General features: G+C 43.0%; 1 protein-coding gene and 1 non-coding gene across 2 annotated transcripts in view; both read left to right on the forward strand.

Moving 5' to 3' along the window:
• LOC126419121 (serine/arginine repetitive matrix protein 2) overlaps positions 1 to 12,012 on the forward strand; it is a 1,464,442-nt gene that overhangs the window by 405,878 nt on the left and 1,046,552 nt on the right. The gene's annotated exons all lie outside the window — the stretch shown is intronic.
• On the forward strand, positions 9,831 to 9,905 carry Trnat-cgu (transfer RNA threonine (anticodon CGU)). Its single transcript has one exon. It is a non-coding gene; the product is annotated as a tRNA-Thr (tRNA).

Raw genomic sequence — 12,012 nt, forward strand, 5'->3', positions numbered from 1 at the left:
GATACCCTCACCTCCGATGAACACTCACCATCGAGGACAACGTACTGGGTTCTATTACTTAAGAAGTCTTCGAGCCACTCACATATTTGGTAACCAATCCCATATGCACGTACCTTAGTTAGGAGTCTGCAATGGGGCACCGAGTCAAACGCTGTCTGGAAGTCAAGGAATATGGCATCCGTCTGATACCCTTCGTCCATGGTTCGCAAGATATCATGTGAAAAAAAGGGCGAGTAACGTTTCGCAGGAGCGATGCTTTCTAAAGCCGTGCTGATCCATGGACAGCAACTTCTCTGTCTCAAGGAAATTCATTATATTCTAACTGACAATATGTTCGAGAATCCTGCATCAAACCGATGTAATTTTGAGGATCCGTCCTTCTACCATTCTTATATACAGGCGTCACCTGCGCTTTTTTCCAGTCGTTCGGGACTTTACGTTGGGCAAGAGATTCGCGATAAATGCAAGATAATTAAGGAGCCAATGCAGTAGAATACTCTCTGTAAAACCGAATTGGAATCCATCAGGAACTGGTGATTTATTTATTTTCAACCCATTCAACTGCTTCACAACCCGAGGGATATCTATCACTATGTCCTCTATACAGGAATATTACATTGGAGTACGGAAAAGACGTTGATTTATGAGTCGAATACCTGACATGCATACGTTGAAAGGCACATGGAAGGAACCATACCTCTCCCTACATTAAAAACGAGTTCACAGACTGTCTCTCAAACTCTGTGCTCCTGGACCTGAACATGACGTTATAGGAAACAGCATACAAAAACTAACATCAAATGTTGCCTTTGTAGTAAGCGCTAATCTTCACCGTTAACGCAAGAATAACATTTTGAATCGAAAGGGAATAGGTGGTTACCTGAAAGCTAGGCAGCCCGCAGTACATGGCTTGAAAACCGACGTCACGGCAGTGTGCGCCACCCAGTGAGCTGGACACGAAGCCAGCCGACAACCTGGATTTATGTTTCGTTTCAAAGGCAGTAAACATACATCTAGTTTATACTCTGGAAACCACAGTGAAGTGCATGCTAAGGTGTGCTAACCCATTTTTCCAAATGTTAGGGATTTTTAACCATTCCAGAAAATTACTTAAATGGCTTTGTACACGTTGTAGTTAGTCTAAAATTGTCTTCGGTTTCATTAAGGGAGTGACTAGTACGGGCCTGCAGTGTATTCCAAGGCTACTCTTCAAACTTCGCTACTAGGCTACTCTTCAAACTTCGTAAATAGGCTGTCCTGGAATATTTGACATCTATCTTCAGATGTCTGCCAGTTCAACATTTACAGCAGCTGGCGCGATATTGTCCCGTGGCTCAAGAAAACTGTGACCTCTCGTGCTACGTTTATTTGTATACATTACATACAGACCCTCTTACCTCTGTTTGGTCGGGGACCCGCTTGAACAGCCGCGCGTTTTAGCACGTCGCTTCCGTGATTCTGGGAGGCGCACTGGCCCCGTATCAAATCCGCCCTGAGCATTAACGACGAGGCCTGGCACGCCGGCCAGAGTACATGTGATTTTTACGCTGTTCTCTACAACTGACTAAGTCAATACCTCACTGTTAGTCGCCTCAGTTACACGTTTCGCAAAGATTTCGGAAACGATCTTGCAGTTTCACATGGGACAGCATTAGAAGCAGGCAGTTGTGGCCGATAATTTCCGTCCTGCATGTGGGAGGTATGAGGGTAGCGACAGAAAGGGCAGCTGACCAGCCGTTACCATTAACATTGCAAAATCCAGATTAACATGCTAATCCAGTGAAGGCAGCAAAAAGAACAAGAATTCTGTATGGTAGGGTACCACAAACATAATCAGAGCTCTAGGATAGATTTCACGAGTGTTAAATAAACAATCTTTGTTAATTTCTTGGTTTTTTTTACGATAACCCACCTGATTCAAAGTCTATTAGCTGCTTTATGTGCGACCGACCCTATGTTATAATTCCGTTTTCTATCCCTTCGCACTGTTACATCCAGATGTTTGTATGAGTTGACTGATTCCAGTTCTCAGTCGTTGACATTATAGTGGTAGCATAATACATATTTCCGTTTAGTGAAGTGCAAATCTCACAATTCTGAACAGTTAAAATTATTTTCCTATCTTTGCACTACTTACAGATCCGACAGATGTTTTTTGTGCATCATTTTTCAGACATTACATCATTATTAATAAGTCCATTTGTTAAGTACCTGAGGTTACTACTAATATTGCTTGAAAGAGCATTAATATTCAGTATGAACAAGTGTTCCAACATACTCTTCCTAAAGTAATTTGTACATAGGTCGATAATCCTCCAGCCAAGAAATCATGCTGCATCCTTTCTAAAAGAAATTCTCAGTCCAACCAGAAATTTCATACCTCGTACGCTCATACCTTCATTAATACGAGTTGATGTGGTTCTGGATCAAATGCTGTTCTGAAGTGAAGCGATACAGCATTTTCATGACTGCCTTATAGGATTTCAGGAGTGAACAGCGCAAATTGGGTTTTGAATGACAAACGTTGTGGAAGTGCATGGTGCTTTGCATGGAGGGAGTCATTTCGTACCAGAAACCTCATTATGTTTGAGGTCGGAAGACGTTCTAAGATTTTTTAACGCATAATTATCAAAGGTGCTGGACGGTAATTTTGTAAATCACTTCTGCTATTCTTCTTGCGGGCGCGAGTGACCTGTGCTTTCTTCCAACAAATGGGCATAATTTTAATTTGATTATCTAGGTTAAAACTTGCCATCAGACATTAGTTCTTCATTCAATTTTAGAAACTTAAGCTTTGACATTAATTTTAAAATATCCCAGCTTCGCAATGGATCTAAAAGAACTGGAGCAATATTCCTGAATTTACCTTGGCAAAGGACGATTTGTAAACAGAGATTAGCATTTCCGTTTTGTTTCGCTACCATCAATTTCAGTTCCTGTCTCTGCACAGTAACTCTGGTGCCACTGACGGACCTTCTGTAAGACAAGAATCGGTTACAGTTTTCTAAGGGATCTTACATTAAGATTCTGCTGCTGTGATCACTGAAGACTCCACGCGGTGGCCTTTTGATACTTAAAATTGCTAGCTATTGCATTCGCTAACAGTACCCCTACGCTTTGTTTTACACCTAGTAGTAGTAGTAGAATACTATAAATGATATTAACGTAGGTGGCGTTCCTTGTGGAACAAGGTGTGTAAGTATATGATTAGTATGATTAATTCATCCAAATAATATGAATCTTAATCATATAGGTAGGGCGATTGCAAATGTTAATGCTAAATGTCTTGTTCTAGTAAAGATGTAAGGGAATAATACTATAAAATTATTAAATAGTATTATAATAAAAATTGAGATAAAGATGAATGCTGTTCCATTAAATGATTTTGGTCCTAGTAGTGTTTTAAATTCGTTGTGTAAGGTTAAGATCAGTTTGGATTCCGCAGAAATGTTGGAACACGTGAGGCAATACTGACTCTACGACTTATCTTAGAAAATAGATTATGGAAAGGCAAACCTACATTTCTAGCATTTGTAGACTTAGAGAAAGCTTTTGACAATGTTGACTGGAATACTCTCTTTCAAATTCTAAAGGTGGCAGAGGTAAAATACAGGGAGCAAAAGGCTATTTACAATTTGTACAGAAACCAGAAACCAGAAGAGTCGAGGGGCATGAAAGGGAAGCAGCGGTTGGGAAGGGAGTGAGACAGGGTTGTAGCCTCTCCCCGATGTTATTCAGTCTGTATATTGAGCAAGCAGTAAATGAAACAAAAGAAAAATTCGGAGTAGGTATTAAAGTCCACGGAGAAGAAATAAAAACGTTGAGGTTCACCCATGACATTTTAATTCTGTCAGAGACAGCAAAGGACTTGGAAGAGCTGTTGAACGGAATGGACAGTGTCTTGAAAGGAGGATATAAGATGAACATCAACAAAAGCAAAACGAGGATGGTGGAATGTAGTCGAATTAAGTCGGGTGATGCTGAGGGAATTAGATTAGGAAATGAGACACTTAAAGTAGTAAAGGAGTTTTGCTATTTGGGGAGCAAAATAACTGACGTTGTCGAAGTAGAGAGGATATAAAATGTAGACTGGCAATGGCAACGAAAGCGTTCCTGAAGAAGAGAAATTTGTTAACATCGAGTATAAATTTAAGCGTCAGGAAGTCGTTTCTGAAAGTATTTGCATGGAGTGTAGGCATGTATGGAAGTGAAACATGGACGATAAATGGTTTGGACAAGAAGAGAATAGAATCTTTCGAAATGTGTTTCTACAGAAGAATGCTGAAGGATAGATGGGTAGATCACATAACTAATGAGGAGGTATTGAATAGAATTGGGGAGAAGAGGAGTTTGTGGCACAACTTGACAAGAAGAAGGAACCGGTTGGTAGGACATGTTCTGAGGCATCAAGGGATCACAAATTTAGCATTGGAGGGCAGCGTGGAGGGTAAAAATCGTAGAGGGAGACCAAGAGATGAGTACACTAAGCAGATTCAGAAGGATGTAGGTTGCAGTAAGTACGGGGAGATGAAGAAGCTTGCAGAGGATAGAGTAGCATGGAGAGCTGCATCAAACCGGTCTCAGGACTGAAGACCACAACAACAACAGTAGTAGTAGTCACTGTTTCTTTAGAAGCTTCTTTACAATGAGCAATTGATCTGACAGTTGTAGTAACAGTATACAAACCGTAACTGAATTACACGACTGGTTGCATTTGTCACAGTATTTGTAAGGCCCCCCTTCTGATGGGGAGAGTTGGGGAGGACCGTAGTTTGCAGTGCTGTTACGTTGCTGAAACTTGATCAAATTCCTCTTGGAAGACTCTTTAGAGTAACACAGAAAAAGTATAGTCGGTGTAACAATTAGGTATCTGTAATCTATGAAAATATGTTTGAGTTAGTGATATTCTTTTTGAGTTTACCGGTGAATATTCAAGTCAAATTAGCACCTCGCTGTGGTCTTGAGTTGACTAGATGATGTTGCTGCTCTGAAGCTGCAGCCCCTACATAATCCAGCAGAGAGTACTAAGCACATGCGTCAAGTACCTTGACTGCTGCCCCCTCTGCAAAAGACGACGTGCATTGCAGAGAGTGGTTGTAAAAAATCGCATGGAGTCAGCGGAAGGATTTGCTTCCAGCAGCTCACGGTACTGGGCTCCTGCGGTGAGAGCTCTCTGATGGTCTATGTAGGGGCCCCGGCTCCAGAGTAGCTCCAGTTCGACGATATTCAGTAACTGCAGCGTCTCACCTGAAGATGACTCTTCGGTGCACCAACGAAACATTGTGTCAAGTCAACTTGATTTGAAGATACGGCTACAGACCACCAAAAGTTATTCAGCCAGCAAAGCTTACAAAGTCACATATTTTGGATAACGTGTCATAGCTGAAAAACACCGTAATTTCCCTCTTTCTTTTTAATTTGTGTCATAAGTCCTCTGCGGTCCGCCACGAATACACTCCTGTGCCATCCTTCTCAACTCAGAATAACACCTGCAACCTACATCCTCAATTATTTGCTGGATGTATTCCAATCTCTATTTTCCTCTACAGTTTTCACCCTCTACAGCTCCCTATAGTACCATGGAAGTTATTCCCTGGAGCCTTAACAGATGTCCTATCATCCTGTCCCTTCACCTTCACAGTGTTTTCCAAACATTACTTTTCCTCTCTGATTCTGCAGAGAACCTCCTCCTCTTTCCTTACCTTATCAGCCCACCAAATTTTCAACTTTCGTGTGTAGCACCACATCTCAAATGCTTCGATTCTCTCCTGTTCCTGTTTCCCTACACCCCATGTTTAACTACCATACAACGCTGTGCTCCAAATGAATGTGGCGCGCGGGGTAGCCACGCGGTCTGAGGCTCCAAGTCACGGTCCGTGCGGCTCACCCCGTCGGAGGTTCGAGTCCTCCATCGGGCATGGCTGTGTGTGTTGTCCATAGCGTAAGTTAGTTTAAGTTAGATTAAGTAATGTGTAGGCTTAGGGACCGATGACCTCAGCACTTACCACAAATTTCTAAATTTTTCCAGATCAACATTCTCAGAAATTTCTTCGACAAATTAAGGCCAACGTTTGACACTAGTATACTATTCTTGGCCAGTAATTCCCTTTTTGCCAGTGCTCATCTGATCTTGATGTCCTCTTTACTTCGTCCGTCATTGGTTGTATTGCTGCCTAGGTAGTAGAATTCTTTAAGTTTATCTACTTCACGACCATCAATCCTGATGTTAAGTTTCTCACTATTCACATTTCTGCTACTTGTCATTACTTCGTCTTATTTCGTTTTACTTTCAGTCCATATTCTGTACTCATTATACCGTTCATTCCACTCACAAAATCCTGTAATACTTCTTCACTTTCACTCAGGATAGCAATGTCATCAGCGAATCGTACCATTGATATCCTTTCACCTTGAATTTTCATTCCTATCTTGAACCTTTCTCTTTACTCCCACATTGGTTCTTCGATGTGTAGATCGAACCGCGTCCGCAGCTCGTGGTCGTGCGGTAGCGTTCTCGCTTCCCACGCCCAGGTTCCCGGGTTCGATTCCCGGCGGGGTCAGGGATTTTTCTCTGCCTCGTGATGACTGGGTGTTGTGTGATGTCCTTAGGTTAGTTAGGTTTAAGTAGTTCTAAGTTCTAGGGGACTGATGACCATAGAAGTTAAGTCCCATAGTTCTCAGAGCCATTTTAGATCGAACCGCAGGGACGAAACGCTGCATCCCTGTCTTACACCCTTTTTAGTCTGAGTACTTCGTTCTAGGTCTCCCACTCTTATTGTTCCCTCTTGGTTCTTGTACAAGTTGTGTATTACCTGTCTCTCGCTATAGCCTACCCCTATTTCGCTCACGATTTTGAACATCTTGCACCATTCGACGTTTTTGACCGTTTTTCCAGGTCTACAAATCCTACGAAAGCGTCTAGTTTTTTCTTTAATCTTACTTCCATTATCAACCGCAACGTCAGAACTGCCTCTCTGGTGCCTTTACCTTTCCTAAAACCAAACTGATAACCACCTAATACATCCTCCATTTTCTTTTTCTTTCTTCTGTGTATTATTCTTGCCAGCAGCTTGGATCCATGAGCTGTTAAGCTGATTGTGGGATAATTCTGGGACTTGTCAGCTCTTGTAGTCTTCGGAATTGTGTGGATGGTATTTTTGCGAAAGCCAGGTGGTATATTGCCAGACTCATACATTCTACACTCTAACGTGAATAGTCATTTTATTGCCATTTTCCCCAACGATTTTAAAAATTCGAATGCAAGGTTATCTATCCCTCCTGCCTTATTCCATCGTCTGGCAAAGCTCTTTTTAATTCTGATTCTGTATCGAGTCGTGTTTCTTCTTCTATCACATCAGACAAGTATGCCCCCTCAAACAGGCCTTCAGTGTACTCTTTCCACCAATCCGCTCTCTCGTCTGTATTTAACAGTGGACTTACCATTGAACTTTTAATGTTACCACCCTTGCTTTTAATTTCATCATAGATTGTTTTGACTTTCCTGCATGCTGAGTCAGCACTTTCGCAAACAATTTCTTTTTGGATTTCTGCACATTTTCCCTGCAACTGTTTCGCCTTATCTTCACTGCACTTCCTATTTCTTTCATTCTAGAACAACTTCTATTTCTGTATTCCTGAACTCCTCTTTCTAATATAGAGATAAAATAACCTCATCGCTTCTACTCGGCGATTGGTTTCTGTTATAGCTATGTACCACGTTAGTTCTGCATCTGGGAATCGGAGCAAGGCGTGGGTGCGGTGCAACTTGACAACCTGGAGGCACGCCGTTTGCGTCACGCGACCTGCTGCTTAGACACCCCGCCGCTGGCTTCCGCTCCCATAAGGCGCCCTTCCGCTTTCGCAACACAGAGGCTCCCATTCCAGCGTTTCTAACGCCGGAGAAGGCTGCGTGACGCACACCATCCGTGCCCAGTTTTACGACGCTTCCGCGGATTCCGGTCACCGTATGTTAAAGTAGGCGAGAGCGGAAGATGAACAATGGACAGGCCTTTCCTGCGCTAGCGGGCTGACCCTCAGTACAGTATGACGTCAACACGACACCAAGAAACTCATACTACTCATATACCACGAAAGAAGTTCCACAACATAAAATGGTGCAAGTTGTTACAAATTCTCAGGATGAAATGAAATGAGCGTATAGCATTGTTGACGAGTGCAAGTCTTATTTCAGTCGATGCCACATTGGGCAGTCATTAGCATGAAATAATGATGAGGACAATGCAACAGCCAACCCACGTGCGGAGAAAATCCCCAACCCGGCCGGGAATCGAACTCCGGCCCGCTGCATGGGAGGCAAGCACGTAACCACACGGCTAAGCAGATGGACAAATTCTAAGAAAAACAGTTAGTTACAAGCAATAGGGGAAGAAGGATAGCATACAATCTGTGCAAGAATCTGAGGAAACAATAAAAAAGGGAACTCAAGAACGAAGTTCTCGCATTAAACGTGGTGCAAGAGAGAGATGTAGTCTTTCTACACTACTATTCAATCTATGTCTCGAAAAAGCAACGACGGAAGTAAAAGACAGTGGTTCAAATGGCTCTGAGCACTATGGGACTCAACTGCTGAGGTCATTAGTCCCCTAGAACTTAGAACTAGTTAAACCTAACTAACCTAAGGACATCACACACATCCATGCCCGAGGCAGGATTCGAACCTGCGACCGTAGCGGTCTCGCGGTTCCAGACTGCAGCGCCTAGAACCGCACAGCCACTTCGGCCAGCTTCAGGAGTGGAATTAAAATTCAGGGTAAAAGGGTATCAATGATGAGACTCGCAGATGATATTGTTTTCATCAGTATCAGTGAGGAAGAATTACAGAACCTATTAAATGGAATGATCTAATGTATAGACTGAGGTTTGGGAGTAAACCAAAGCAATGCTTAAGCAATGCGAAGTAAGCACAAATTAGCTTTAAGGAAGCTTAGCAGCAAAATTGGGGACCAGGAAGCGGACGATGAGCATAACACGAAGGACGAAGCAAGGAGTACGTAGAAAGCAGACTGGCAAGGGAAATTCCTGGCCAAAAGAAGACTATTTGTTCCACGACAGAACTTAATTAGAAAGCGAACGTTTTGAGAATTTACGTTTGAAGCAAAGCATTGAATAAAAATGATTCATGGTCGAAAGGACGTCAGGAAAGCGAGAGAATTTGAAGCGTTCAGGACGTTGTACTGTTGGAGGATTGTGAAAATTAGGTGGAGTGATAAGAAAGGAGATTCTCCGCAGAATCGTCGAGAATACGAAAGTGTAAAAAACGCTGACAAGAAAAAGGAACTGGATTGTAGGACATTAGTTGCTAACGGAAGCTGTATAAAGTAAAAGCTATAGTGGTAGACACGGATTTGGATATATTTGTTGAAATAATCCTCATCTAGCTGCACAAAAGAAGGTTTGCTCCTTTAACGATTTCAGGCACGTAGTATCCTTCTTCAGAAGATTGTAATTATCGCATTATTAGCAAGCCACAAAAATAAGCAATTGTATGCAGCATACTGATGTGGATCACAATTCCCGTACAAATACGGAGACAAACATCAATTTGCTGCACACTATAGCTTCTTTTTCAGGCTCACTAATAATGCGATAGTTATGATCTTCTGAAGAAGAGCGTTAGTTGCCTGAAACTGGCAGAGCAAATTTCTTTTGCGTTACTGGACGCTGATTATTTCAACAGACAGAAATGCAGTTGCTGAAGATGGATAAAACAGAATGAAATTTTCACTCTACAGTGGAGCGTGCGCTGAAGTTTGGAAGGTAAGAGACGAGGTACTGGCGGAATTAAAGCTGTGAGGACGGGGCGTGAGTCGTGCTTGGGTAGCTCAGTCGGTAGAGCGCTTGCCCGCGTAAGGCAAAGGTCCCGAGTTCGAGTCTCGGTCCGGCACATGGATAAAATACTTGGAAAATATTCAACAGGTAACTAAGGACGTTAGGTGTAAATCCAGTTCTGAGATGAATGGATTGGTACGGAAGATGATTCAGTGACGCACCACATCAAACCATACAGAATACTGATGAAGGGGGAAAAGGTGGTATGCGTCTGCAACTTCTGTTAGAAAGAAATACAAGCTGCTGTATTGTTCTGACCTAGAAGTTTGTGAATGCAATTAATTTTAACGAAACGTTACGATTTTCATAGATCATTTACTCAACACTGAGCTGCGACTGGCTTTCTAATGCGCATATTCATATCACACTTAAACTGCTCGCCATTATAACTTCAACACCCCCAGGCATACATACAAGGAACGTGAGACTGGCATGAAGTGGCATAACACTACAAATGGTTTGTATTTTGGCACAAGAACACGAAGCAGGTACGAGTAACTCCACCTGCAGTCTGTGTGTAAGGAAAGATCTCACAGTAAGTTTTTCATTCAGAAGACGTATCTGAATGTTGGTCGATTGTGAGAATATACACTATTGGCCATTAAAATTGCTACACCACGAAGATGACGTGCCATAGACGCGAAATTTAACCGACACGAAGAAGATGCTGCGATATGCAAATGATTAGCTTTTCAGAGCATTCACACAAGGTTGGCGCCAGTGGCGACACCTACAACTTGCTGACATGAGGAAAGTTTCCAACTGATATCTCATACACAAACAGCAGTCGACCGGCGTTGCCTGGTGAAACGTTTTTGTGACGCCTCGTGTAAGGAGGAGAAATGCGCACCATCACGTTTCCGACTTTGATAAAGGTCGGATTGTAGCCATCGCGATTGCGGTTTATCGTATCGCGACATTGATTCTCGCGCTGGTCGAGATCCAATGACTGTTAGCAGAAAATGGAATCGGTGTGTTCAAGAGGGTAATACGGAACGCCGTACTCGATCCCAACGGCCTCGTATCACTAGCAGTCGAGATGACAGGCATCTTATCCGTATGGCTGTAACGGATCGTGCAGCCACGTCTAGATCCCTGAGTCAACACATGGGGAAGTTTGCAAGACAACAACCATCTGCACGAACAGTTCGACGACGTTTGCAGCAGCATGGACTATCAGCTCGGAGACCGTGGCTGCGGCTATCCTTGACGCTGCATCACAGACAGGGGCGCCTGCGATGGTGTACTCAACGACGAACCTGGGTGCAAGAATGGCGAAACGTCATTTTTTTGGATGATCCACATTCTGATTACAGCATCATGATTGTCACATCCGTGTTTGGTGACATCGCGGTGAACGCACATTGGAAGCGTGTGTTCTCTGATCGCCATACTCGCGTATCACCCGGTGTGATGGTATGGGGTGCCACTGGTTACACGTCTCGGTCACCTCTTGTTCGGATTGACGGCACTTTGAGCAGTGGACGTTACATTTCAGATGTGTTACGAACCGTGGCTCTACCCTTCATTCGATCCCTGAGAAACCCTACATTTCAGCAGGATAATGCACGGCCGCATGTTGCAGATCCTGTACGGGCCTTTCTGGATACAGAAAATGTTCGACTGCTGCCCTGGCCAGCACATTCTCCAGATCTCTCACCAATTGAAAACGTCTGGTCAGTGGTGGCCGAGGAACTGGCTCGTCACAATACGTATCGTGTTGAAGTTGCATGGGCAGCTGTACCTCTACACGCCATCCAAGCTCTGTTTGACTCCATGCACAGGCGTATCAAGCCGTTATTACGGCCAGAGGTGGTTGTTCTGGGTACTGATTTCTCAGAATCTATGCACCCAAATTGCGTGAAAATGTAATCACATGTCAGTTCTAGTATAATATATTTGTCCAATGAATACCCGTTTATCATCTGCAATTCTTCTTGGTGTAGCAATTTTAATGGCCAGTGGTGTAGTATTATGTCTCGTATAAGAAGGAGAAACATTCATACGTATTACACAAACGCTTTATGAGACGTGGCAGTCACGTTCTCCATTTGTAATAAAACTCTCGCCTTGGTCAAAAAATATTTATTTTATTTCTTCCTTAAGCACTTCTACATTTCGCCACTGTCAACGGAAAAGCTCATTATTTTCAAAGTTCCTAGT

The sequence above is a fragment of the Schistocerca serialis genome, chromosome 1, assembly GCF_023864345.2.
Source record: "Schistocerca serialis cubense isolate TAMUIC-IGC-003099 chromosome 1, iqSchSeri2.2, whole genome shotgun sequence".
NCBI lineage: Eukaryota > Metazoa > Arthropoda > Insecta > Orthoptera > Acrididae > Schistocerca > Schistocerca serialis.